The sequence below is a fragment of the Stegodyphus dumicola genome, chromosome 12, assembly GCF_044657685.1.
Source record: "Stegodyphus dumicola isolate Sdum_Otavi_A_Nest chromosome 12, ASM4465768v1".
Taxonomy (NCBI): Eukaryota; Metazoa; Arthropoda; class Arachnida; order Araneae; family Eresidae; genus Stegodyphus; species Stegodyphus dumicola.
The window spans coordinates 108,867,913-108,893,640 of NC_140779.1; the positions used below are offsets into that span (position 1 = coordinate 108,867,913).

General features: G+C 32.9%; 1 long non-coding RNA gene across 1 annotated transcript; it reads left to right on the top strand.

Annotated features, from left to right (window-relative positions):
• Window positions 1-18,654: 18,654 nt before the first annotated feature.
• Window positions 18,655-24,157, top strand: LOC146993728 (uncharacterized). Its single transcript, XR_015044354.1, has 2 exons — window positions 18,655-18,796; window positions 24,002-24,157. It is a non-coding gene; the product is annotated as an uncharacterized LOC146993728 (long non-coding RNA).
• The last annotated feature ends 1,571 nt before the right edge of the window (window positions 24,158-25,728 follow it).

Below are 25,728 nucleotides of genomic sequence, written 5' to 3' on the forward strand. Positions count from 1 at the left end.
ATCAGGGATGAGATTGAACACATAAAGGCTGTGTAAGGCTGGGGGTCCCCATGCTTGTACATACTTTTCATATACCTATTACGCCACTGACATCAACCTCAATACCTTCTCTTACTTTTCCAAAGAAAGGGAACTAAGTATAAATGTATTCCAGACCAGAAGAAGGAACAGCAATTGTGACAGGCTAAGTAAGCAAAAGAAAAGTGGCATTAGCAAAGATGTCGGGATTCTTGGTGAATGATAATTTTAATCTCAAGAATTTAAAGCAGAAATGTACTGTTTTTGTCAAAAATTATACTAAGTTTTATTAACTTTTACTGCTTGCCAAATAGAGGTCCTAGTTTACATTCATTCACCTTCCATACCTGCCACAAAATCTCGATGCAGTTTTTGATGGACATTGTCCATATTCGTAGTAAATATACGTAAAAATACCTAATAGGCATATATCTTGCAGGGCCCTCTTCAAAATTCGACCCCACAACTGCGGGTGTTCCTGAGCCTCTAAACAGGCCTTGTTATTAGCACATCCTAGGATCTGATGGCGAAAGCGTCAAAACTGGAGATAGGCCTAAAAACTAAAGAATATCTTCTAGAATCAATGAAATTTAACCGAGATAACCGAAGTTTGTTTGCCACGGGTGTACGATAGTTATCCTTTGAACGATTACTTTAAGCCACGACCAGAAAAGGCTTGAAGTGGCAACTGCAAACTTTTGTCTATCAACGTGTATGACAGGCATCAAAATGTTTTTCTGGAATGGCTTAAGAAAAAACTCACTGAGAAAGTAATAACAAAATAAATCTGGCTACAAGTTTAGCAGTTTTCTCGAAGAGATTGGCATCACTATTTATATTTAGATTTAATTTTGTTATAAAAGAATTAGAACGCAATAAAATTTTAAGGGGAAAGTAAATTGGTAATCTATCCATTATCAACATTGTTGTGATGTATGGACGTGATGCTTAAAGACAGAAGACAGTGAATTAGCTAATATTGAATTTATTGGTTTAAAATATTATTAACAAGGAAAATATTATTAAAAGAAGAACACCTGTTAGAGCAACGTTCACGAAGCGCTACAATTCGTTAAATAGCGTCTTCAAATGAGCCAAATTTAAAACGTGAAGAAATTGGAATGAAAGTTTGTTCTTTAGAGCGAATTGCTTCAGATTTGGGCTGAATTAGATAATGAAAAAAAAAAAAAAATGTGGAATTGTTACCACCACAATCCGACGTTATAAACGCCGCATCAATCCATTTTTTTTCTCCCATTAACATTTTCGCGCCGACTCTCAGGCATACATTCCAAAATACAAAAAAGTACTAATTTCCTGGCCGGCACTCTGGCGTGCCAGATCCTTTTCTCGTTCACCCCCGGCTGTCACATGTTTGTGCCAGTGTCCTGGAACATTTTGAAGACCACTAGATGGCGTCCTGTGTCCACTACTTTTCAACTGAATATTATTTTAGAATTGTGACTATCATCACATTCTGCGTAAAATTGGGGCCAGCTGTTGCGGAAGTGAGCGTAATATGAACAGAAAGAGCTCATCTTCTTAACTCGTAATATAAGCATTCGCTTCTCTATATCCCCCCAAAGCCTTTTTTTTTATTATTATTATTCCTTTTTTTGCTACCATATAGTTTCTTTTAGGGTTAAGATGTGAGATTCCATTACCCTTTCCATTGTTTTTATTTCGGAAAGCTTTGACTGCAGTTTATCATAACGAGCAGGCATTTTAATTTTATCATAACGTTTATCATAACGAGCAGGCTCTGCATTGCGTCATTTCTAGATCACTCTTTGGCCCGCGCAGCTCTGATGACGTAATAATTGGAAAATGAAACTGCCGTTGTAAACCAAAACTTTTCTCTTTGCCGTGCTTCCATCCTTCATAACTACGCACTTCAGCTTTTGCTCTCTACTCTCCTAAGATGTAATTTCGCTGGCTTGCTTTCTATCTCAACAATATCAAAAATGTAAATCTTCTGTAGAAAGGCACGACTAGAGTGCCAAGGTGATCGTGGCCACAAATATCAGTTGCAAATAAAAATGGAATTAAAACTGCCTCGACTGCCAAGTTCTTTAAATATTACCAAGTTAGCATTACTAGCATACTACGCAATCAAAATCTTCTTCAATATAGGTCTAATCACGCATCTACAGTGTTCCGTCTTTTTGATTTGCTCTTATTATGACAATTAAATATATATATATATATATATATATATATATATATATATATATATATATATATATATATATTATGATATTGCGGTTTACTCCTTTAGCTGTTTTCGTCTGTCTCACTTTTCTTGAACAGTAACAAATAAATTTCTGCCTCGGTCATAATAAATTCCAAAATGGGTTCTGAATTCATTTCTACTTTGAAACATCCGATTTCCTTTTTATTATTGATATTGTGTAAAGGATGACATTTCGGATAATCTGATGTGTCATACATATACATATGAAAACTCATATCTCGATATACATCTATTAAAATTTCGTAAGTGAGAGAATCTGCGTCGGTAAAAAGTAACTTTGCTCTGTCTCCATATTATGTTTTGATATGACTGTAATGAAAGTTGTACGTAAGATGTGTACTACGTTCTACTATAACAAATCTTACATAAACGGGTTTGTTTGGAATAACGCTATTTTTGAGTCAATTCACTCAAAACAATGTCTTTATCAAAAATTCAGAAATTGTGAATGGTTGGGACTGCTACTTATTTCTTTGCATATTTTTCTGTATTTATTAATTGAATATCAACGTGTTTCCTCACGTTTTCTCTAGTTTTACGGTATACCCTATTGTTCATTAATTTATAAAAATCTTTTACATAGCCAGATTGCACAATTTTTCCTTGATTCATATTACATTGTATATAAGGTTGTAAACAAGCCTTTTGATTGAATTTTTATATTTTATGTACGTGAATTAATTTTAATCCTAATAAGCGATATAACTGTAAATTCTTATGGTTGATGACAAAATTGAATTTGGGGTTCAAATTAAGAAATAATTTGATATTGGATACAAATTTACTATTTCCAATGGACTGACTGCATAAGGCGAAAGATCATTAGCTTGTATTTTTATTTTTTCTGGAGTCCCTGAGTATCCATTATTCACGTCAGAAAGTTTTCCGGGATATTCCAGATATACTTCCAAAATGCCTAAAATATTTGCATCAAGGTATAAGATATATTTGCTTTCTCTAGCAGAATCAAAATGCTTAAGGTACTATTTATTATTTTCCATAGTCTTACACGGATAATCATGGGTACTCCGCCGCGAATTCCATCTTCTATAAATAAGTGCATGTTGATGTCTGTTAATAATTTTAGTGCTTTTTTGGTCATTTTCAAGCAGGCTTGTCAAACTTTCAAGCTGCTGCATTCAATAAATGCGCACAGTTTAAACTATAATAAATTCTTTAAATTGTTCTAACATTTTCAAAACCGTCTGCTAATTGCAATACGTCGCTTTTCATATATAAATCGTGACAGTCTCATAAATTTTGTACACGGAAAGCTCGCCAAACTGTTTGCGCATGCGTTTAATATCCGAGATATACTTTCACCAGTTAATGTGTTCTGAAAGTCTTCTATGGGTGCCTATTGAGTGTACTTAAATTTTTCAAAAATGTTGGCATATTCAGGAGGATATACACCCTTTCGTAATAATAATTTTTTTTTAATGAACATGAATATTTTCTTTTAAAGTTGTAAATTTTTCTTCCGGTAGGTTAGATACAAGTTTCTCTAAAGATGCGTTCATAATTTGCATAGTGTCAATAAAAAATTAAAATACACTTATATTGTACCATCTTCAAATGTTAAAAGAAACATATTTTTCCATATTACCAGGTATGACGGAAAACTCTCGATTTTGAACTTTACGCAAGTCTTTAATTATTAAATGTGCATCATAATGTTTTAAGTTATGGAATACGACAGGAAGTTTCTTTTGAAGCCTATGTTTAAAATTGCACATATTGTGCAGAGCTCCTCGATACTTTCCCGTAAGGTGATCGTGATCTTTCACCATCACTGTCCAAAATTTTTTACACAAGAAGCGTGAACAGCACTTTTAAAATTTTGCTCCTCCTGAGGTGTCATACAAAGAGTTACGTTGAAACATAATTCTTCGGCTGTTTCCCGTTTCTTCTCTGCTTCTTAAAGTTCATAATGCATAGTCAGGGCCGTACTACGCTGCTAGATTCTAAGGATATCAACTACTACATCTGCACTTTACCAGAAAATAAACGTATCAAGCCATTAAATATTTACATGGAAGGGAAATTTATTGTCATACTTCTCTTTGACATCATTTAAATTAAGTTTTATATTTTGTTTTCCTTTCTACTTAATAGAAAATTTTATTATGCATGTACATTGTAAATTCTACTTTTCGTTATTAAATCGTTATTAATATGCTATCGTCTTTTAATATGCAAGGGATAGATCCCATTACTGATAACTTGTTTATGTCTCAGTTGTGATATTAACACTAACTTAACTATCACTTTTGAAATAAATCCTATATTATATGGTATTTATAACAGACTTAGACACAATGTCCTTCATATATTTCGTAGTATTCCATTTTTAATCTGTGATCTTATTCTTAATCGTATGACCAGTGGCCGGACTTTTTTATTTGCCGCGCACGTCTACTCAAATTGACAAAGTGTATTACTTGACACAGTTTTTGTATAATTAATGCTTAATTTTCATGCAATGTAATGAATAATGTTCCGAAATATCTATAGCTGAGGTACTACATTCGATAGTAATTAATTCCTGTAAATATTTATAATTTGCATGCAAAATTTCTCTTATTTTCCATGGTGTGAATAAGGTGTTCTTTGTTGTAAGTATTTCATGGCATGTTTTTGTTAGTAACAGTTAATTGAATTTCTCTTAGTATATCATCCGCTCGACAAAACCTTGCAGTATACTGTATGGCAATACCTTGAAGAATGTAATTATCCTGATTATACTTCATATTTAAATTTTCCGAAATACTTTCTAAAATTTTGCTTGTAGCCTTACTTGATCTTAATATTTTCGAATAATTTATTACTAGATTGGGTAAAGTCCATGAGCCACTTAGGAAGTAGAGCAAGAACTGAAACATCGCACCACTCAGATCAAAAACGTATTTCGCAAATTTCTAGCTCCTAAATAAAAGGAACGTGTCTATTTCCAATGGAATCCTTTTGTTTTCTTGAAACTAGAGTTTTGTTCAAAATCTATGCCCCACCGTGTTTGTTTTGCCTAACTTAAAATTTTATAGTAGTGTGTCTCTCTTCCAATTTAATTAATCTATTCAAAAGGCTCTAAAAACAAGACCTGCAAATCGTTAATGCAAAAATTATAATTATGGGAACAGTGGAAATGTGTCTAAATACCGTTACTGATTTTAAATTTATCCTGGCTCATGTGTGGAATTGTTTGCTACACATGGGTATCTGATCACTAGGCTCTACCCCATGTAGAATAAATTAGAAATTTCGAAAGATCAAATGGTATTAACCTAAAACACCAAAAGATGCGCACGGGAAAATTATTTTGCGGAAATTGAAAAATCGACGTTCGGTTTCATATAAATATTCACTACTATAACAAAATAAATAATCCGCATATATATATATAGATTGTTTCATGTTTCGCTGTGTAAAAAAATGGCAGCGCTTGGATGCATTAAAATTTGAAGACCCGCATTCCTGAGTCCCAAGATGCACCTCTTGAACCCCGAATTTTGACTTTCGAATTTGCTTTGTTTCTTGTTTCTCATTTTGTGCTAATTTATCGAGATTTTGCTTGAAAGCTTAGTAATTTAAAAGCTCTGTTTTACCAATCGGAAAAACGTAGAATATTTATGTTTTAAATTTAATCAGAAAACACAGCGATATAAAAAATAACGCCACTTGGCAGAACGGAGTGTTTTTATTTTTCTTTTGAATTTCACCAACAAACACTGGGATTGAAGGTAAGTGTGTTGCCCCTGCGCCAATAAAATGTTTTTATCTTTCACGCGGCAGTACATTGTCGTTTAGCAAAGACGTAAAAGAAACGTTAAGATATTTAACTTTTCTTTTACATTTTATCTGTGTCTTATTGATTGATAAAATAAGAAATTTAAAAGCAATAAATGCAGTTCTTTATCGAGTTTATTACTGACTACTAGCTGGACCAAAAAGATAACAATTGCTGGACTTTGTGACTGGATATTTTTTTTTACTTTGATAATAACTATTTTAGGCTACTGGTCGCGTTTGTGGCTAGTAAGTAATAAAACGAAATAAAATTTTTCATGCGAATTTTTTTAGATGCTTTATTTTTGCATATTTTGGAAACACTTGTCAAATAAGAAAACAAATTTTAAATTTTCGTTAGCATGACATTGAATAACAGTTTACAAATCTTTTAGAAGTTATCGTTTATCTCTGTAGAACCATTTTTATTTTTGAAGAAGAAGCATATTCGGTCCTTTTCCATACCTGCAAATCCTAAATTAAAAAGAAAAATTATAAGATGATTAATATAAATAAATTTAAAGAAAAATTCGAATAATGAAGGTAGATAATTTTAATTTTCTGTTGCGTATTTTAGGAAAGAAAAGAGGAAGTTTAGGAAGACAGACAAATTAAATCCCTTATCCTTACATCTTTTGGCCATTTTTGTTTAGGTTTACTGGGAATGATAATTGATGTTTGAAGTAAATCAGGCACATTGTTTAAACATCACATATAAAGGCAAAATTTTTAAAAATCTTTATTGAAAACTGCATAAAATAACCGTAGTTCTCTATAAATGTTATTCCATTTACTAGAACGATTCAGATAATATTTATATTTCTTTTTTTATTTTAAAATCTCATACTGTAAAAAATTACACTTAAGAAATTCACATATATTAAAATTAATGTCTAAAATCTTTTAATGTGAAGTTTGTTTACTATTTCAATTATTCCTGAACTTTCTTTTCTTTCCAGATGCAAAGTGAAAATATTTTTCCAACTGAATATTAGAAGGGTAAAAATATTAACCATTTGGTGGAGGAAAAGATTCTTTTGCTTTATTTAACTAAGACAAAGCACTCGAAGGCTATCTGTATAAAAGATAGGGTGCCTCTCTGGAGGACTTTCGGTAGGAAACTCGCACCGAAGTGCTTGTTTTCAGCCCCCGCCCTGCCTATCAGTGGAAACAAGGACGATCGCTTGAAGTAACAGAAATGTAAGGAAATCTGCAGCCCAGTCGTTAGCCAATGGGAGACCTGCATTATTTTTATTTGATAACAGTATTAAATTCGAATATTGCTTTTCCTCTTAACTTTTTATTTTAACTTTAAAATGTCTAGACTCTCATTATCATCAAAAGACAACGCTGATAATCAACATAATTCAACAATAATATAGGGCTGACATATGAAAAATCGTCAGAGGAAAAAATCGGCATTCCTGTATAAAATCAAAAATAATTGTGTTTTACAAAATTAAAAAAGACGAAGAAATTTGCCGAAACTCAATGCTGTGCTTATGTTATGTTATGTTTTACTCAATGCTGTGCCTTAAATGAGCCTATGCTAACGTAGGAAACTAATGTCAATATAACTGAATGCAAAGAACAACTGTTTTTGAAATGGGTGGCTGCACAATTTTAAATTGCGCCACCATACACTGTCCTTCTATAAGCGAAGAATATAAAGATGTCTCAATTGCATCTATCGTAGATTGCTTTATCCAAAGAAATGAATGGACATCAGCTAAAAATGTCTAATGTTGATGAAACCGGTGTCTTATACCATGTCATGTGTATTACGCCTTGAAAGAGAATCAGTGTATGGAAATCAAGAACGGTAAAGATCACATGACTTATCTTATTGTATGCAAATGCTGATGAGAAGAAATCGTAAAATTGTAGAAAAATGCAAAAGCCATTTCAAATTTTTAAAATCTTGTCACGAAATTCAAATTGTTAAACTCTTGTCAGTATGGTATGCAGAAACTAAAAGAACTTTCGTGGAACATTTAAAAAGAAGAGCGAAAACAATGAAATTACTAAACGTAATGATACGTCCACAAACTATTGACTTTAAAAAAGTATAAAGGCAGATTTTCCACCATTCGGTTCTTAGAATTTTGTTTCAAGATCACGATCAAACAGCGAGTCACAAAAAATGAAATAATTTTTCTTTAAGAAAAAAAAAATGCAAATTCTGTTAAAATGTTCCTGGGAAAAAATGTTATTTATTCGAGATGGAAAACGAATCTTTGTTTCTTTGTGACTGAATTTCTTTGTGACTAAATTGTCTTAGAGTGTTGCCTGGTACTTTATGCTGAGGTAAGTCTTACATTGTAGTTAAACACCAGCATAAGTAACATATGAGGTGAATAACATGGTTTCAAAACTTTAAATGATAAAAACAACGTAAGGAAAGAGTTAGAATTCCTGACAGCTGCAATTGCCAAAGTGTGGCTGCCAGATTCAAACTGCCATTTCTGTTTATCATACAATTTTCGACTCATAACTTCGACTTTAATTTTGACTTTGGGATTGAATGCGACTGTAGACGCCATTTTTAATATTGGTCCTTCTGGTATGTACTATTCCTTCTCTTAATCTGTTGAAACTGCTTGCGAAAACATTACATTCTTCATTCTTGAACGAAATCTTGTATTCTCGAAAGAAAATGTAGCTGTTGATAATGGTTTTCATTTTTGAGCAGCTGTTTTCATATTTTTATTCAAATCCTCTATTTCTTATTTCTCTGCTTATTTATAATGGCGAATTTGGTTTACTTTTAAGAGTTTTCTCAAGTTCTTATTAACAGTTTTGTTTCGCGAGATAAAGAATAGATATTGTTATAGTTTAATGGATTAAGAGTTCGCCTGAACACGTATAGAAATTATATACTTACCAAACAGTCAGGAGTATTCATTTTCTGCCGATAGGCCGGAGTTGAGGATCAGGGTCAGGAATAGCCTGGATGACAGCCAAAGTTGACATTGCCAGAGCCGCGAGGAAAAGCAGACTGCGTTTCAAAAATTCCATTTCTTAGACATACGAATAGAATCGGTATGAATATCTCAGCTTGAAGCAGTGCTTTTATAATACAACCTAGTCCTAAAATTATGCAGTATCATAGAAACAAATTAAAGACGCAGGAAGAATATACATTCAAAGATCGAAATGATTTGCAAAATACAAAACCTTTTTAAAAAATCCATATCTTTTTAAAATAAATTTTCTCAGTTGAAGGAATTTTTTAAAATCTCAGCGGTTTCAGCATAGAGTGCGTGTTTCGGTGACTCAGCATAGATTCATTGACTGATGTCGGACACGTTCGTTAAAATTCAGAATCATCTGATATAAACGTGAAATTCACATTTCTTTTCTTTGCGGTGTACAAATCTTTTTAAATTAAAAAAATTTAAAAACTGCGTATGAAACGAATTATAAATTTCCTAGAATGTGGATCCTAATTATATATCGAATATCTCCAAAATTTCTGATCTCTCAAATCCTTTATATAATAATTAAAAAAACGCATAATAATTAAAAAATATATAATTTATATCATAATTTAAAAAACGAAAAGCAAACTGCAGAACGCTTTGCATGTGCACTTGTATTTATTAAAAAGATATAAATAAAATTGCATAAAATGCTGCATAACAAAAACACTTGAATCTTTATATACATTAATCAGTGTAATTGACAAAGCTGTTTTAATAATAGTAGAAAATATTTCCATCTTTTAAGGATTTTTTTTAAATCAAAGCAAATGCGAAAGGGAGATTTTATTCCTTTGGCAAACAAAATGCATATGAAAAGAAGTAACTTTGGGATTTGTTTCAAGTATATAAAATTTAATGAAAGAAAATCATGTTTTAGTAAAACAAATTTTTTTTTTGACTGCAGAGCAAATTAAATGCAGTATTTGTCCCTGCTTATATATGTTTAACGTTTTTCAACAGTGTGTGGCGTTTAGATTTATTAACTTGTTAATAAGAACTGTTAATAAGAAACTGTTATAAGAACTTGAGAAAACTCTTAAAAGTAAACCAAATTCGCCATTATAAATAAGCAGAGAAATAAGAAATAGAGGATTTGAATAAAAATATGAAAACAGCTGCTCAAAAATGAAAACCATTATCAACAGCTACATTTTCTTTCGAGAATACAAGATTTTGTTCAAGAATGAAAAATGTAATGTTTTCGCAAGCAGTTTCAACAGATTAAGAGAAGGAATAGTACATACCAGAAGGACAAATATTAAAAATGGCGTCTACAGTCGCATTCAATCCCAAAGTCAAAATTAAAGTCGAAGTTATAAGTCGAAAATTGTATGATAAACAGAAATGGCAGTTTGAATCTGGCAGCCACACTTTGGCAATTGCAGCTGTCAGGAATTCTAACTCTTTCCTTACGTTGTTTTTATCATTTAAAGTTTTGAAACCATGTTATTCACCTCATATGTTACTTATGCTGGTGTTTAACTACAATGTAAGACTTACCTCAGCATAAAGTACCAGGCAACACTCTAAGACAATTTAGTCACAAAGAAATTCAGTCACAAAGAAACAAAGATTCGTTTTCCATCTCGAATAAATAGCATTTTTTAACAAGCTGGAAACGTCCTTTCATATAACCATGTGGTCCTGAATGGCAGAGGAACATTTAATGCCAAATCAAAAATTCAAATGAATTCTATTAGTTTCAGTTCAAAATTCAGTCAAGAATTTTTCCGGAAACATAACTTTTGAGTCATTAGATTGCTCCATAAATTCTTTTTCCCCTTGAATAATTTTATTAATGCCAATTAATATAATTTCTTTAAGTTCCCTCATCTTAATTACATTTTCGAGACTAAGACAAAATATTCTCTTTGTCAATCAGTTTGGAAAGCAAAGTTTAAGACCAGCTGACATGGATAAACGTTAAACATGGAACTGTAACAGGCTGAAGATTTGATTTTTCGAATCTCGAATCTTTTATTCGAAAGGTCTTTCCTTCTTTGAACATCTAAATAAGAAAGCTTCATCAGATTTTAAAAGAGAGCCTTTTGGGGCGACTTAAAAATCTGAAATCTTAAACAAAATCTGAAAATTCAGCTTTCAGAGTTTTTTATTAATTAGTGATTTAATTTATAATTTTTTAATTATCACATTATTTTTTACTCATTGTTATTCATAATATTATAAGAATAATAAATAAGTTAATAAAAATCGGATTGGAAGGATGTACGAAATCAAAAATTAACATGCTCCATAATTTTAGACCAGTAAAAAAATTATTGTTTTTACCAAAAATGAGAAACGTCACATATTCTAAAATATGTCTGTAAATTTAATTTTGGAAATGCCATGCTATTTGAATGACACTATCGGAAAATTCACACAGTTCTCTGGAATTGCATATTTTGAAATTAAATTCCCGATTAAATTTTGTCATAAGCGAGTCAAACTTCTCATAATTTTATTCTTTCATAACGATTTCATTTTAATATATAAATCTTTTCGAAATGTGATCATAAGAACCGAGAGACCGCATTAAAAGTTAGATTTCGTTATTTGTCAAAATTATTATTATTATTTTAAATTTTGAAATGCCAAAACTTTAATATATTCATCATTTAAAACAGTCTATATGTACTGTTATATGACAACAACCAATGATTTCAAAAATAAAGTCGTAAAGTAAGGATCAAAGACCAATGATTGCGAAAATCTAATACATATATATATACTGGGTCATATAAAAAGTCTCAAAATTCTTTTTTTTTTTTTTTTTTTTTTTTTTTTTTTTTTTATTGCCACTAGATGGATATTGATGCCTATATTTCCGGCAACACTCAGCGAATTTTCTCAATCGAATGTATGTGCTTAAAGGTTACATTTAACTTTCATTGTTTGTAAATGTAGTTTTATAATTCTTTGCTCGTGTAAGATGTTATATTGATTTGAAAATGAGTGAAATATCTGAGGAAATACGCTATGGGATACTTTTCTACTATAAAAAAAAGGGAAAGCGCTGCAAAAACATGCCGAAAAATTTGTGATGTATACGGTGAGAATTCTGTGAGTGAACGAAGGATACAGGAGTGGTTTGCTCCATTCCGTTCCGGAAATTTCTATGTCAAAGAATTCGGAATTTGCACCGACTGACTACTATTTGTTTCGGTCTCTGCAAAATTCCCTTGATAGTAAAATATTGGTCGACCCAAGCGCCACTAAAAATCACTTAGCCACGTTTTCGAAGATAAACCTTAGAAGTTCTACATCGACGGAATTATAAAGCAACTCGAAAAATGGCAAACGGTCATAGATAATAATGGTCAATATGTCCGTGATTAAAACTAATTTTCAGTAAAGGAAATTTTGTTCAAATATGTACCAAAAACCCTCGGAGACTTTTTATATAGCCCAATATATATACTATATACATACATATATATATGTGTGTGCGTGTGTGTGTGTGTGTGTTTGTGCAAGAAAAGTAAAGAATATGTAAAAAATTAAATTAGCAGCGTAAAAATTAATTTTCCTTCCCAATTCTAAAAATAGTAATCACTGCACTGCGTCAATTCTAGATTAATCCATGTCATATGACTCTTATATAATTCTGGTGATGCAAATGGAACTAAAACTCAAACGGCCAATACTAATTATACGGCACTATTAATTATATCATCAAAATGCATTGAGAACCAAAGCAAACTCAGTCTGAATTAAGATTTCGCAGTGAACATAACTGACTTGCTTTCTACGCTTTGGCCTACCTGGACTTTCTTTCTTTCCACCGACAACGAGGCAGCCGGTCCACTGGGTAGTTAGCATATCGGCCAGGTAGCCCCGCTGACGGAAATAACTTGAACAAAAGACACACTTATAAATACATATTGTGCTCAAGACGATTGCTGAGTGCAGTGCAAACAAATGCTGGACGAAGACGATAGTGCAAGATGGAAGAAGGGTGCATTGCGGGCGTGAAGAACAATTCCAGTTACATATTTACAGAGTAATGGATAGGTGGTTACAAATACTAAAAGTAATAAGAAGTAAAATACTAGAAAGTAAAATAATACATAAAATAAAAAAAAGGCAAAACAGTGGAAACAATACATAAAATAAGGCAAAATACATAGTTCAAGGTTCATAATTCAAGGTTTACAGTTCAAGGAGATAAATATATACAGGGAATAAAAAAAGCCGAATAAGCTAACTTAAGATAAAATTAGTTCACTACAGGTACAGAGCATACAGGGGCTGTGCTGGTGACGAGGATGGTGGCTGAGAATTACTCCAGCCTGTCTGAGATTTTGCGTGCAATGTTTATGCAATCGCATATGCGTTTCAATGCATTGCGATTTTTTGAAGTAGCTTCGGCCCATGCATGGATGTGGTTTGCTACTGCTTGCCTAACATGATATTTGGCCGTCTCTCTGCAAGCGAACAGATAGTGGTCCGGATCTCCTACCATCCTGCATGAGCAATGCTCGTTTTCGCGTCGTTTGAAGCGATGCAGGTAAGTCATGAAGGGACCAGGTCCTGTTAGATACTGAGTGAAGTGAGACGAGCCAGATTTTAGAAGCCGGCAGACTTTTGGAAAAAATCTGTAAACTCTTCTGCCGGTGGTTTCTGTCTCCCACAGATGTTGCCAACGTTTGAGTAATTCTCTCTCGAGCTCAGCTTTTAAGAACGAACCCGGGAGAGGCACGTCAAGTGTGCGAACGTGCGGGTCAGTTGCTTCTCTTTTGGCTATTGCATCTGCAATTTCATTACCCAGTATTCCAGTGTGCGCAGGTACCCACTAGAGTTCAGGACTATAGTATTTAGGTGTTCTTAGTAAGAGTTTTTGTATAGCCCTGACGAGTGGATTTTTACTACATGTGCCTTGGATTGCCTGGAGGCTAGAGGCTGAGTCTGAATATATACAGGAATAGTTTTTTTCCAGTGCGTAGACAAGTGCAGCTTTTAATGCAATCAGTTCAGCCTGAAAAACTGAGTTGTGGTGCTTAAGCTTTCTTTCCCAGGTCTTTAAGATCTGGTTCCCAAGAAGAACACAGTATCCGCTACCGGTGCCACATTTTCGTTTGGAACCAACGGTGTAGATTGCAGTGGCATTGAACCACGTTGGTGACCTGCAGTTAATCGAGATATTGAATTCGGCCGGGTGGCAAGGTGGCTCGGGAATGCTTTGCTCATAGTCAGTATAAACATAAGTACTGTCCCATAAACTTATTGTCTCTTTGAGTCGGAGCACTCGCACTATTGCACTCTCGCGCTGAGCTAAGAGATGCAGAGGCGGTAGTCCTGAAATCACGTTTAGAGCATTAGTGGGCGAGGTTTTATATCCTCGGGTAATGCTCAGGAGGAATGGTCTTTGTGCTGAGCGTAGCAGATTCTCCATTCTAGTAGTGATCGTTATGCCCCACATGGAGGCCCCATATAGTGCAATACGTTCAGCAACTACAGAGTACTACGTCTTAAGCATCCTCGAAGAAACTCCCCATGTTGGTGCTGCTGTTCTGAGCATGGAATGAAATATACTGTGAAGTCGTGCCTTGACCTCCTTTAAATGTGGCATCCAAGTCAATGTGTCGTCGATTATAACTCCAAGGTACCTCCAAGGTACCAATATTATAACTCCAAGTTTCTGACTATTTTAATATTTTTCCCATGAAGGTTGATGCACGGGGTTCTTCGATGGCGCTTACCTGGACAGATAAGCATACCTTGGGTTTTTGAGTTGGCAATAGTTAACTTATGGTCATTGGCCCATTTGGCCATCTTGTCCATTGCTTGTTGCGCCCTAGTCTCATATGCGTTGCGGCTGTGCCCTTTGGTTACCAGCAAAAAGTCGTCGGCATAAGCCTATCTGGCCTACCTGGACTGCAGTCCGTCTGCTCCTTTTACCTTACTACAAATTTATCTAAAATATAAACTTTTTGGAATAGGCAATGTGCCTACTTGATTGTGGCCACAGCATGTTTACTGAAATAAAAGTTGAATTAAATATACCTTGACTGCCAAATTTCTTATTCACTGAGATCGGCGTTTCATCATTCTGCGGCATCAAAATTTTCGCTGTTCGTTACGGATTCAACCGCCTGCGTTCTACTACAGAATCTATTACAGCAGAGTCGACAGGATTCAAACCTGTGCGGGAATGGATTTCGAGTCCATTTATAAGGAGTATCTTTTTTATATAAATTTGTTAAAAGAACTCCAATTTTTTCATAATTTTGAGTAAATTTATGGTATATCCTTATAATTCCTAAAAATGTTTGCAATTCTTTAACATTTTTAGGGGGTTGTAAGTTTCTAATAACTTCAATGTTTACATTACAGGGTTGATATTTTCCTGCTTCAATATCATTATCTAGAAATTTCATTTTTTCTATAGCAAAATTACACTTAGATTGTTTGAATTTTATATTCTCTTTCTCACATATGTCAAATATTATTTTAAGACATTTAAGATGTTCATCAAAATTTGAAAAAAATACGATAATGTCATCAAAATAATTTAATGCAAATTTAAATCTGATATTTCTTTAAAATTTGTCTAAGAGCTCTTTGAAATACAGCTGGGGAATTTTTCTAACCAAAAAGTAATCTATTAAATTCATAAAGACCAAAATTTCCAGTAAATGCCAATTTTTCAGTATCTTTTTCATTTAATCAGTTGTTTATAAGTGAATAAATTCTGCATTTCAAATACATTTATAAATAATTTAATGGATATTTAAGTATTTTGTCAAAGGCAGATACATGATTTTTGCAAGCACATGCATAAATACCCACACATATTTCCTATTCATCATTTCCGACATGTGCAAATCTTTAATTTCTGTGCATTCACTATATTTTTCGTGTAAAGTAATTTACACTAATTTAGCATACACCCGAAAGTTTTACATAAAAAATATATATGAATATAATTTGAATGAAAATTATAAGTATTATTTTTAATACCCACTCAAAGGTCAGTTTTTCTTCAAAGTTCCTCCACGATTAAACAGATGCTAAATCCAATGTCGTCTTAATGTCCAATGAAAATTTTTTGTAGTCTTTTGATGAAACACGTTCTTTAAGGTAAATGTTCAAAATGTTTCACAAAATAAATGTTCAAATGTTTTTCATAAATAAATGTTCACTAAAAAGGTCTTTCAAATTTTTGTCGTTGAAAATATTTGCATTATAATACAAATTGTTCTGGGAACTCTCACGTCAAAATATAATTCTCAATTTCAATAAGCTCTTCTTATTGTGGATACGCATATTTCCTACTACAAAGAATTCAAGCTAAAAATATAATAATATTATAAGGTATTTCTCCCGCCTTCTTGGCATGCATTCGTGGTGTGGTAATCTGCACGTTGGGCGCGTATTTCAGAGGTACATGGTTTGATTCCCGGCGAAGGCGTTGCTCATTTTTCAATCTCTGTTGCTTCCAAAAAATAACCTAGTGGCACCCGAACTAAAAGGGTGTTGGATCATGATTCTCCTCACCCAGGATATTGCGATTGGGACCCCAGTCGCTCTTTAAAAGGAAGAGTATATAAGGTACTTCTCCCACCTTCTTGGCATGCCTTCGTAGTGTGGTAGTCTGCACGCTGGGCGAGCATTCCAGATGTCCATGGTTCGATTCCGGTGAAGGCGTCTCTCATTTTTCAAGTGTCTCCTGCTTCCAAAAAATAACTTTACGTCTCTGCAATATGATGCAATACTAAATAAGACAATAATACTTTGATGATTTATTTGGCACGTCCTCTCCAACGCCAGTCCGTCGCAACTCTCACCAAGTCATCTTATTATAAGAATAACGCAGTCGTATTTGAATAATAACACAGTTTCATTACATCCATCAATTGCCTGCGCTGTACTACAGAATCTATTACAGCAGAATCGACTAAATTATATGTCCTGTGAGTCCAAACCCCAATGGAAACGTCATCATAGTCCAACCACCTTTTCAAACTTCTATGCGTAAAGGAAATTCAAAATGGATATCGAGTATCTGCGTCGGTCTGTGACGTTTGGAAGGAAAAGAATACTTTCTGCGAGGTAGGGTTCCTCTATTGAATAAGAATTTTCAAGGGATTGCTTTAGGGAACTTCGGTAGAAGAGTTTTCATAAGACGATATTATTTCATCTGTGAAATTCTTGACCAAACAGCTGATATCATATCCTTTCCAGTATGTTGTTAAAAATTGTCTCGAAAATTTAATTAAGATGACCGAATTTAAAGAAATTTTATTAATTGACATTAATAAAATTATTCAAGAGGAAAATTAATTTATTAATGACTCAAAAGTTATGTTTTAGCAAAATTTCTTGACTGAATTCTGGACTGAAACTAATAGAATTCATTTGAATTTCTGGTATGGCATTAAATGTTTCTCTGCCATTCAGGACAACATCGTTATATAAAAGAACTTTTCCAGCTTTATCAGTTATTAAATCTAAACAACTCAGTGCTGAAATTCGTTAAACATACTTAAGCAGTTCCAAATACTGCATTTAATTTGCTATGCAGCAAAAAAAAAAAAAAAAAAAAAAAAAAAAAAAAAAAAAAAAAAAAACCTATCTATTTTATCAAAATGTGATTTTCTTTGAATCTTATCAAAAGGGGTGTTTCTTTCAGTAATTTTTGCTTGCTTCAAAAAAATCCCAAAGTTACTTCTTTTTATTTTGTATTTTGTTTACTAAAGGAATAAAATCGTTAATTTTATATCTTTATTCTACATTTAATGCTTGTGTTCACGCAAAGTCTCGAAAATGAAATGGGGGTACAGAATGAAAAAAAAATCTATGCTAATCTATATAATTCTTAAAGTCTCCATCACCCTTCGCATTTGCTTTGATTTTTAAAAATTCTTTAAAAAGGGTAAATACTTTCCGAGATTTGTCAAAATACACTCATTAAATTAATATCGAGATTCATGTGCTTTAGTTACGTAGCCGTTCATTAAATTTCATTCAAGTGTTCTTAATAAATACAAGTGCAGTTTTTCTTCAAATATGGATTCCAAATTTTTTTTCAGTTAGACTTTCTTAATACTGAGTAAAATTTGTTTTTCTTAATTATTATATTAAGGTTTCAGGGATTCAAAACTTTGGTCAGTTTCGATATCTATTTAGGATCCAGCTTCGAGAAAATTTAGGATGATTCTGCATTTTACCCATCTACAGAAAGCCTCCGACATCAGCTAATGAATCTATGCTGAGTCACAGAAATAGCCAACAAACCCTCGCTGAAATTTAAAAACTTGCTTCAACTGAGTAAATTTATTTAAAAACACATGGATATTTAAAATATGCTTTGTATTTTGCAAATCATTTCACAAAAAGTGCCCGACATAAGTCAATGAATCAATGCTGAGTCACCGAAATAACCAACAAATTCCCTGTAAGATTTAAAAAAATTCCACTGGTAAAATTTATTTCAAAAACATACGGTTTTTGAAAATATACTTTGCATTTTGCAAATCATTTCGTTTTCTAAATGCATATTCTTTCTCTGTGGTTAATTTCTTGGCATGATATTGCATACTTTTTATATAGAAGTTGTGTTATAAAAGGATATCTCCGAGTTAAGTTATTCATACGTATTGAATTCGTGCATCTCAGAAATGGAACTTTTGAAACGCAGTCTGCTTTTCCTTGCGGCTCTGGCAATGGCAACTTTGGCTGTCATACAGGCTGTTCCTGACCCTGATCCACAACTCAGGCCTATCGGCAGAAAATGAATGCTCCTGACTGTTTGGTAAGTATGTAATTTCTATACGTCTTCATGCGAGTTCTTAATACATTAAACTATAACAATATCTATCCTTCATCTCGCGAAACAAAGACTGTCAATACGAACTTGAGAAAACTTTTAAAAGTAAACCAAATTCGCCATTATAAATAAGCAGAGAAATAGGAATTAGAGGATTTGAGTAAAAATTTGAAAAAAGCTGCTCAAAAATGAAAACCTTTATCAACATGTACACTTGCTTTGGAGAATGCAAGATTTCTTTTAAGAATGAAAAATATGTGTTCGTAAACAGTTTCAATAGAGTAAGAGAAGGAATACTTCTTATCAGGATGAACCAATATTAAAAATGGGGTCTACAGTCACATTTAACCCCAAAAAGACTAATTTCAAAACGACTAATAAATAGAAGTATTTCCTGTCTCCCATTGGAAAAGTAGCAGATTTCAGAACTTTAGCCTCAAGTATTCCCCGAGCGTTTTTCATCTCTCCTACTTCCAAAAACGTACCTAATGTCTCTACAAGCATAAAAGAGATTCCTCCGCACAGCAGATTTAATAGTAAGTAGATTGCGACATTACGTTTTTAATTTTAGTTTAAGAGATAATGGAATAGTTTCGGGAGTTAAATATTTTGATATATTTAATACTTTTTTTTTTAATATTACGAACGAGAGTGTATATTTACGGGTCTTCCTCCCGTAGCAGAAGCTTAGATTTTCTTAATCATCCCGATACGTTGTAAATAGCTGAACGCATTGATTGCTTAGCCGTCTCATTGCCTATATAAACCCTGTCATTACCAATATTCATCTCAGGCGAAAACTTTAACATATTCCCTCATAGAGAGATAGCATAGCAATATTGCAGCAAAAACTTACGTAGAAGTTAACTCTTTATTTCGTGCAAGCGATTAGGTCAGCCTACGTTAACCATTATACCGTCCAGAGTGGTAAATATTTTGCTTTTAACTGCAGTAAATTTCACTGTAAGGAAATGTTTTGTTTGAAAATAATTTCCAGCGAGAAAAGTCGACGTGAGAATTAGAGATTACTATTAAGACGCATAAGAAGGAAAAGAAAGAGATGAGATTTATTTCGGTTTTGCTTCTAAGAAAGTATATTTTCTGCATTAGATTTTAGCTTTCTTTATTAGTTTTCCTGATACACGTATAGCGGGTAGAATACGTAGTTTAGCGGGGAGCAGGGAAAGAATAAGTTTAAATTAAAAGATTTGTCTTATTGCGTATTGTTACTTGAGTTAGTTTAACGGATAAGAAACACAAGACCAGAAACGCTCCAGATTTCATACGTTTTATCTTTTTGGCATTACTTTTTCTTTCCGGGAAATGGCAATTATTAGCAACTTTCAGTTTTGAAAGAAGATTAAATTAAGGATATGAATCAATGCAATGCCACTCTGAGTGTTTAAGCAAAAACAATGCTTGTCACTGACTTGTACTGTTGCGGTTATAGCTTATTATAACATTTCGTATTTTTGCTATTTGGATATGAGTTTTCCATACTGCAGTCTTTATGGAACCTTTTGCGCAACTAACGGATTGTCTAAAACCGAGCGATACTAGTAGTTCGTCCCTGATTCTCTTTCCGATGGTTCAAAAGGATGATTGTGATGAATGTTTGTGAATTACTTTGGTATAACTTAAATACTAGCCATTCTTTCTCAGAAAGTTCTTCTGTACTTAACAGATTTGACATAATACGATTTGTTATTATTATTATTATTAATTTGTATCTATTCTATTAATCCAAGCAGACACTTCCCTGAATCCTTATTAGAATCGCAGAGTTTAAATCTAGTTATCTACAGCTACGCAAAATGTAGCAAAAGGAAACAGGTTTGGGAAACACCGATGAACAAAATGTATTTTATTACAAATCCAACTTGATTGTAACTTGTGATTTAACAAACATGTAAGAAATTTCTGATTCCAAACCATCAGTAGCAATTAAGGAAATCCTCCTTTTCTCTGGTCGAAATTTTATCTCTATTTTAGATACTTTCTTATACGTTAATTATATCTCATTAGCTAATAAATTGCCGAGTTTCAACGAAATCATTTCATTCCCAATATTTCCGTGCTAAGGTCAAGTGTAGGAGACAGTTGCTTCTTGCTGCAGTCAACCAGCACTCAAAAATCATCCAATCAATAACTCATGTGCTATATTCAATATTTTCCAATTTTTAATTTGTGTTAATTTGTATCATAGATAGATGCTTTTCGAGCAATTTATTTCGGTTTTTCTTCTAAGAAACTGTTGTATTTTCTGTGTAATATGACATAAAAACTTTCAAGAAGAAAGCAATGCCGGAAAACTAAGAATACTTGGACAAGCCCATTTAACATTGAGTAAATGTGTATTTCGGTAATTTGGCGAGATATCGCCAAGCTGACAAAGGTTTTGGCTACTTATTTTGTAGCTAAATTTGGTGTGAAATCAAAAAAATTTCCTTTCCTTGTTCAAGGCGTGGGTGATGAAAAATCCAAACATTTATGTGCATCAAGCCTGTTCTTTTTATTCTAGCAAGCTTTTCTCCTCTTTCAAAGAGTAATCTTTTATATCTTAGCGAGCTTTAACATGTTTAGATGTACAGGATTAACCTTTAATTTGATTGGTAGGAGCTACTAGCGACAGGCTATCGTGCTTTAGTTAATGACGATTTCATTTACCTAGAGAAGTATCTAGCATATCTCAGTGCCTTTATCATCGTCGGTGAATATATGATAAATTTTTCCTGTCAATATATATCTTCTTTCTTTTTTGGTGTGTGTGTGAAAATAACTGATTATCAATCTGAAACTTTCTTGATTATATTTGAACTTCTTATACGTAAGTATATTAGTTACATATACATGTTTTAATCATCTCATTAAATAGTAAAATAATAATAATCTCATTAAATAAAGTTTAAAATACACTTTCAGAGAAAACTCTTTTTTTCAGTTTATTAACCAAAATTAGTGCATTTATTATATGGAGGGGAGTCAAAAATATGTATATACCTCTAGCGGCCTATCCGCACAACCAATTGAAATGGAATTTCCGAAATTGTTATTTTAAGGTATGTGTTCGAGATTGTGACGATTTAAAATAATGTACCTCTACGGTTATAGTTGCAGAAAAAAAAATTTCGATGTTTACGAAAGGGGATACCCACGTATTTCCTGCGCAAAGGGATCACCGCACTGTGAAACCATAAATGGCGTTGGAACGATATACGTATGAGTAAAACTGCCGTGCTCATAAAACATTTGTAAAGACGAGCATTGTAAACGACAATTCACTAGAGAGAAGAGGGTCGAAGTTCCAAGTTTTAATCGTGCCCACCTATGCAGATGATACCTCATTGCATCGGGAGATTGTTGTCAACAATGACAAACGTAACATCGCTTGAAGTATCTCTACAACTTCACATTTTATGCCATCTTTAATTGCGACAAATCTCCGGGGTTTGATGTGCACACCTTAGATTTTAGGTAACTCCAGAAGAAAGAGTCTGTCGGGCTTAGGAGGATCGTGGTGGCACCGAAATTGTAATGTTACAGGACATGACGCTATCTTGAAATAATGCACACGTTCAAAATTTGCAATTCCAATAAAACCTATATTCCTCTCTCCTCTGTTATGTGGTCATCGGTTTCTTATTGATGCTCTTATTTACAAATATTTTATGCTTACAGGTTTTGTCATTTACGGCTTTTCAAGGGGTTGATCAATTTTCGCAACACGAAAGCGGGCGTCGCCACTCTAAAATTCCGAAATGTTTTCACTGCTACTGTAACCGCGAGAGCTCTGTTGTTTTCAAATCATCACAATCTCCATAGCTTACCTTCAAATAACAATATTTGAAACTTTATTTCGGTTGGTTGAGTGTATAGGACGCTAGAGGTTTATATATATAAGGGATGATATAAGATAATATCTAATATCTAATAGGAGTTTTACAGCATGGGGTGATACGTGGTCTTACGTTACTCAGCTAGGTATAGTGATAAGTCTAAAAATGAGTGCATTTAACATGTGTTTCATGATCTGCATTTAAATTTCAACTGATCACCGTTTAAACGTCTTTCAAGGTACAGTTACTAAAACGACACGTTAAGAAGAAAGACGAAATTATTGTTTTTAGTTTTATACAGGAATACCCAGTCTCACCCCTAATGTTTCTACATTTGACATTCCTGTTAAATTATGTTGAATATCAGTGCTGTGTTTTAATGACAGTCCATACATTTTAGAAGAAAAAGCATAAGCGGTGAGGAAAACTAGTGTTCGAATTTTATATTGTTATGAAATAATAAGAAGGCAAGTCTTCCTTCGACAAACGACTGGTTACCAGATTTCCTTACGTATTCCGTTCCCTCAAACGATCGTCCTTTACACCTCCGAGAGGCCGAGCAATAAAGTCTTTGAGCGATAGTAGTTCGGCCCGGTTTTAAAAATTCCGTAAACATGATCACTGTATGAGTGTTTTCGTGGTTTTCCCCATGTGCAACGTATATATGAGCGGGCTTCCCTGAGAGAGTCCTTCATGAAAGCATGACTTTTCTCAAACAGATAGCCCTCGAGTGTTTTGATGTTATTTTTATAAAAAAATAAGCGAAATGAATACTTTCTAACAGCTAAAGGTTAATACCGTTACTCTTGTAGTTTTCACTTCGAAAAATATTTTTAGTCTGAATCTCTAAAGAAAGGAAAGTTAAGAAGAATATTAAATAGAATGCATGTTTCACTTTAAAGGATTTTATACATCATTTCTAATACATCTGAATTTTTCAAGTGTAATTTTTTTACAATGTAAGATTTTCAATTAAAGCCAGAACTATAAGATTTATTGGAAACGTTTTAGTAAGCAGAATAAAATATATAAAGAATTACGGTACTTTTACGTTGTGTTTTCACAAAGATTTTTAAAAACTTCCCCTTTGTATTTGATATTTAAACAAATTGCCTGCCTCACTTCAAACATCAATTATCACTCCCAATAAACCTGAACACAAAAAGAGCCCAAAGATATAGGGTGGTATATGGATAAGGAATTCAAACTATTCGTCTGCCTTCCTGAACTTTTACTTCTCTTTCCATAAATACGACATTTAAAACGTTAAAATTACCTGTTTCATTATTGCAGTTTTTCTTTAAATTTATTTATATTTATCACCTTATCATTTCTCTTTTTTTTTTTTTTTTAGGATTTGCAGAATGGAAGACGACCGAATATGCTCCTTCTTCAAGAATAAAAATGCTTCTATAGAGATACAAAATAACTCCTAAAAGCTTTGTAAATTGTTGTTATTCAATTTCGTACATTCCAAAATATGCAATAATAAAGCATCTATAAAATTTCACATGAAAATTTTCATTTAATTTTATTACTTACTATCGACGAACGCGGCCAGTAGTCTAAAATTGTGTCATTTTATGAGTTCCTCTAGTAATCAGTAATAACGGCGATAAAGAACTGCATTTATTGCTTTTAAATTTCTTGGTTTGTCAATCAGAAACACACAGATAAAATGTGAAAGAAAAGTTAAATATCTTACTCTTTGCTGAACGACAATGTAGTAGAGCGTGAAATATAAAAATATTTTAATTCCGACAGCGGCAACACACTTATATTAAATCCCAGTGTTTGTTGGTGAAATTCAAAAGAAAAATTAATATATTGCGTGGCGTTATGTTTTTATATCGCTCTGTTTTCTGATTAAATTTGAAACATAAATATCGTACATTAACGATAGTACTATCCGAGATCTAGTTTAACTATTGCAGAATTATTATACTCACTTGAAATACCTGTTCGTAGATAAAGTATATACATTATTACATTTGCAAAATTTTTTTATGGAAACGACTTCTATATTTGAGGTCAATTTCACGTGAGAATACTGGAAGTACTAGAAAGCATATCATCTACCAATGAACGTAATTCTATCGTTCTTACTAGTGATATTTTAGAAATTGCGCCATGAAATAAGAATATTGAGAAAAAAACAGCTGGTGAATGATAAACCTTAAGGACAAAATCTGATTTTTAAATTTCTCTTTAAATGCGCAACGTGTACATGTTAATCTGTTGATTACAAGAAAATATATTCTGTTTTCGAATATTTCGAGAACCTAAAAACTGCAGTAAACATGAACGCAACGACGACTCTTTCACTGAAATTACCTTTCTCATTATTGTAAAAAAAAAAAAAAAAAAAAAAAATCTTTCCTCGAAGTGTGCTTTATAATTTACATGACTCCAAGAAAGAAAATAAAAAACGGAAACGATTTTTTAAGTGATGATGATTTTTGTCAGGGCTGGATTACTTAATTACCAGTATACTCCCCTTTTTTCCTGCATTTAAGTCAGCAAAGACGAGTAAAAACTAAGGAATCAGCTATGGTTTGAAATAAAGCACCAGGTCGCCTTAATTAAGCTTGTCGTTTTCGGCAATAGTTTGTAGAGGCATGTTTTTTTCCAGCAGGAAAAGGAAAAAATTAATTATACGGGATTCAAACTACGAATTATCAAATGCTAGATATACACGCTACTGGTTACATTACAACAATATGTATAATTTAATACAATAATTATTTATATTACAACAATATTTATAAGGTAATACAATAATTCTTTATCTTACCGGTCTTTGTATTAGCGCCAAATGGCATCAATAATGTTTACTTATATGGAAAAGGAATATGCTATGTAAAATGCAGAACTAACGAAAAGACTCTAGATTGGTGGGGAATACGTATGAAATTGTATTTATTGTTTGTTTCTGACTAGCAGCCAGACAGAACAGTAGTTTAAACATTCAAAGAAAGCTTACGCTAACAATACAGTATGATTTATTGAAACAAAAGAATATAAATTAGTCAAAAAATGTGCAAAATGAATAAAGAATCCTTCTTATAATACATGTTTTTA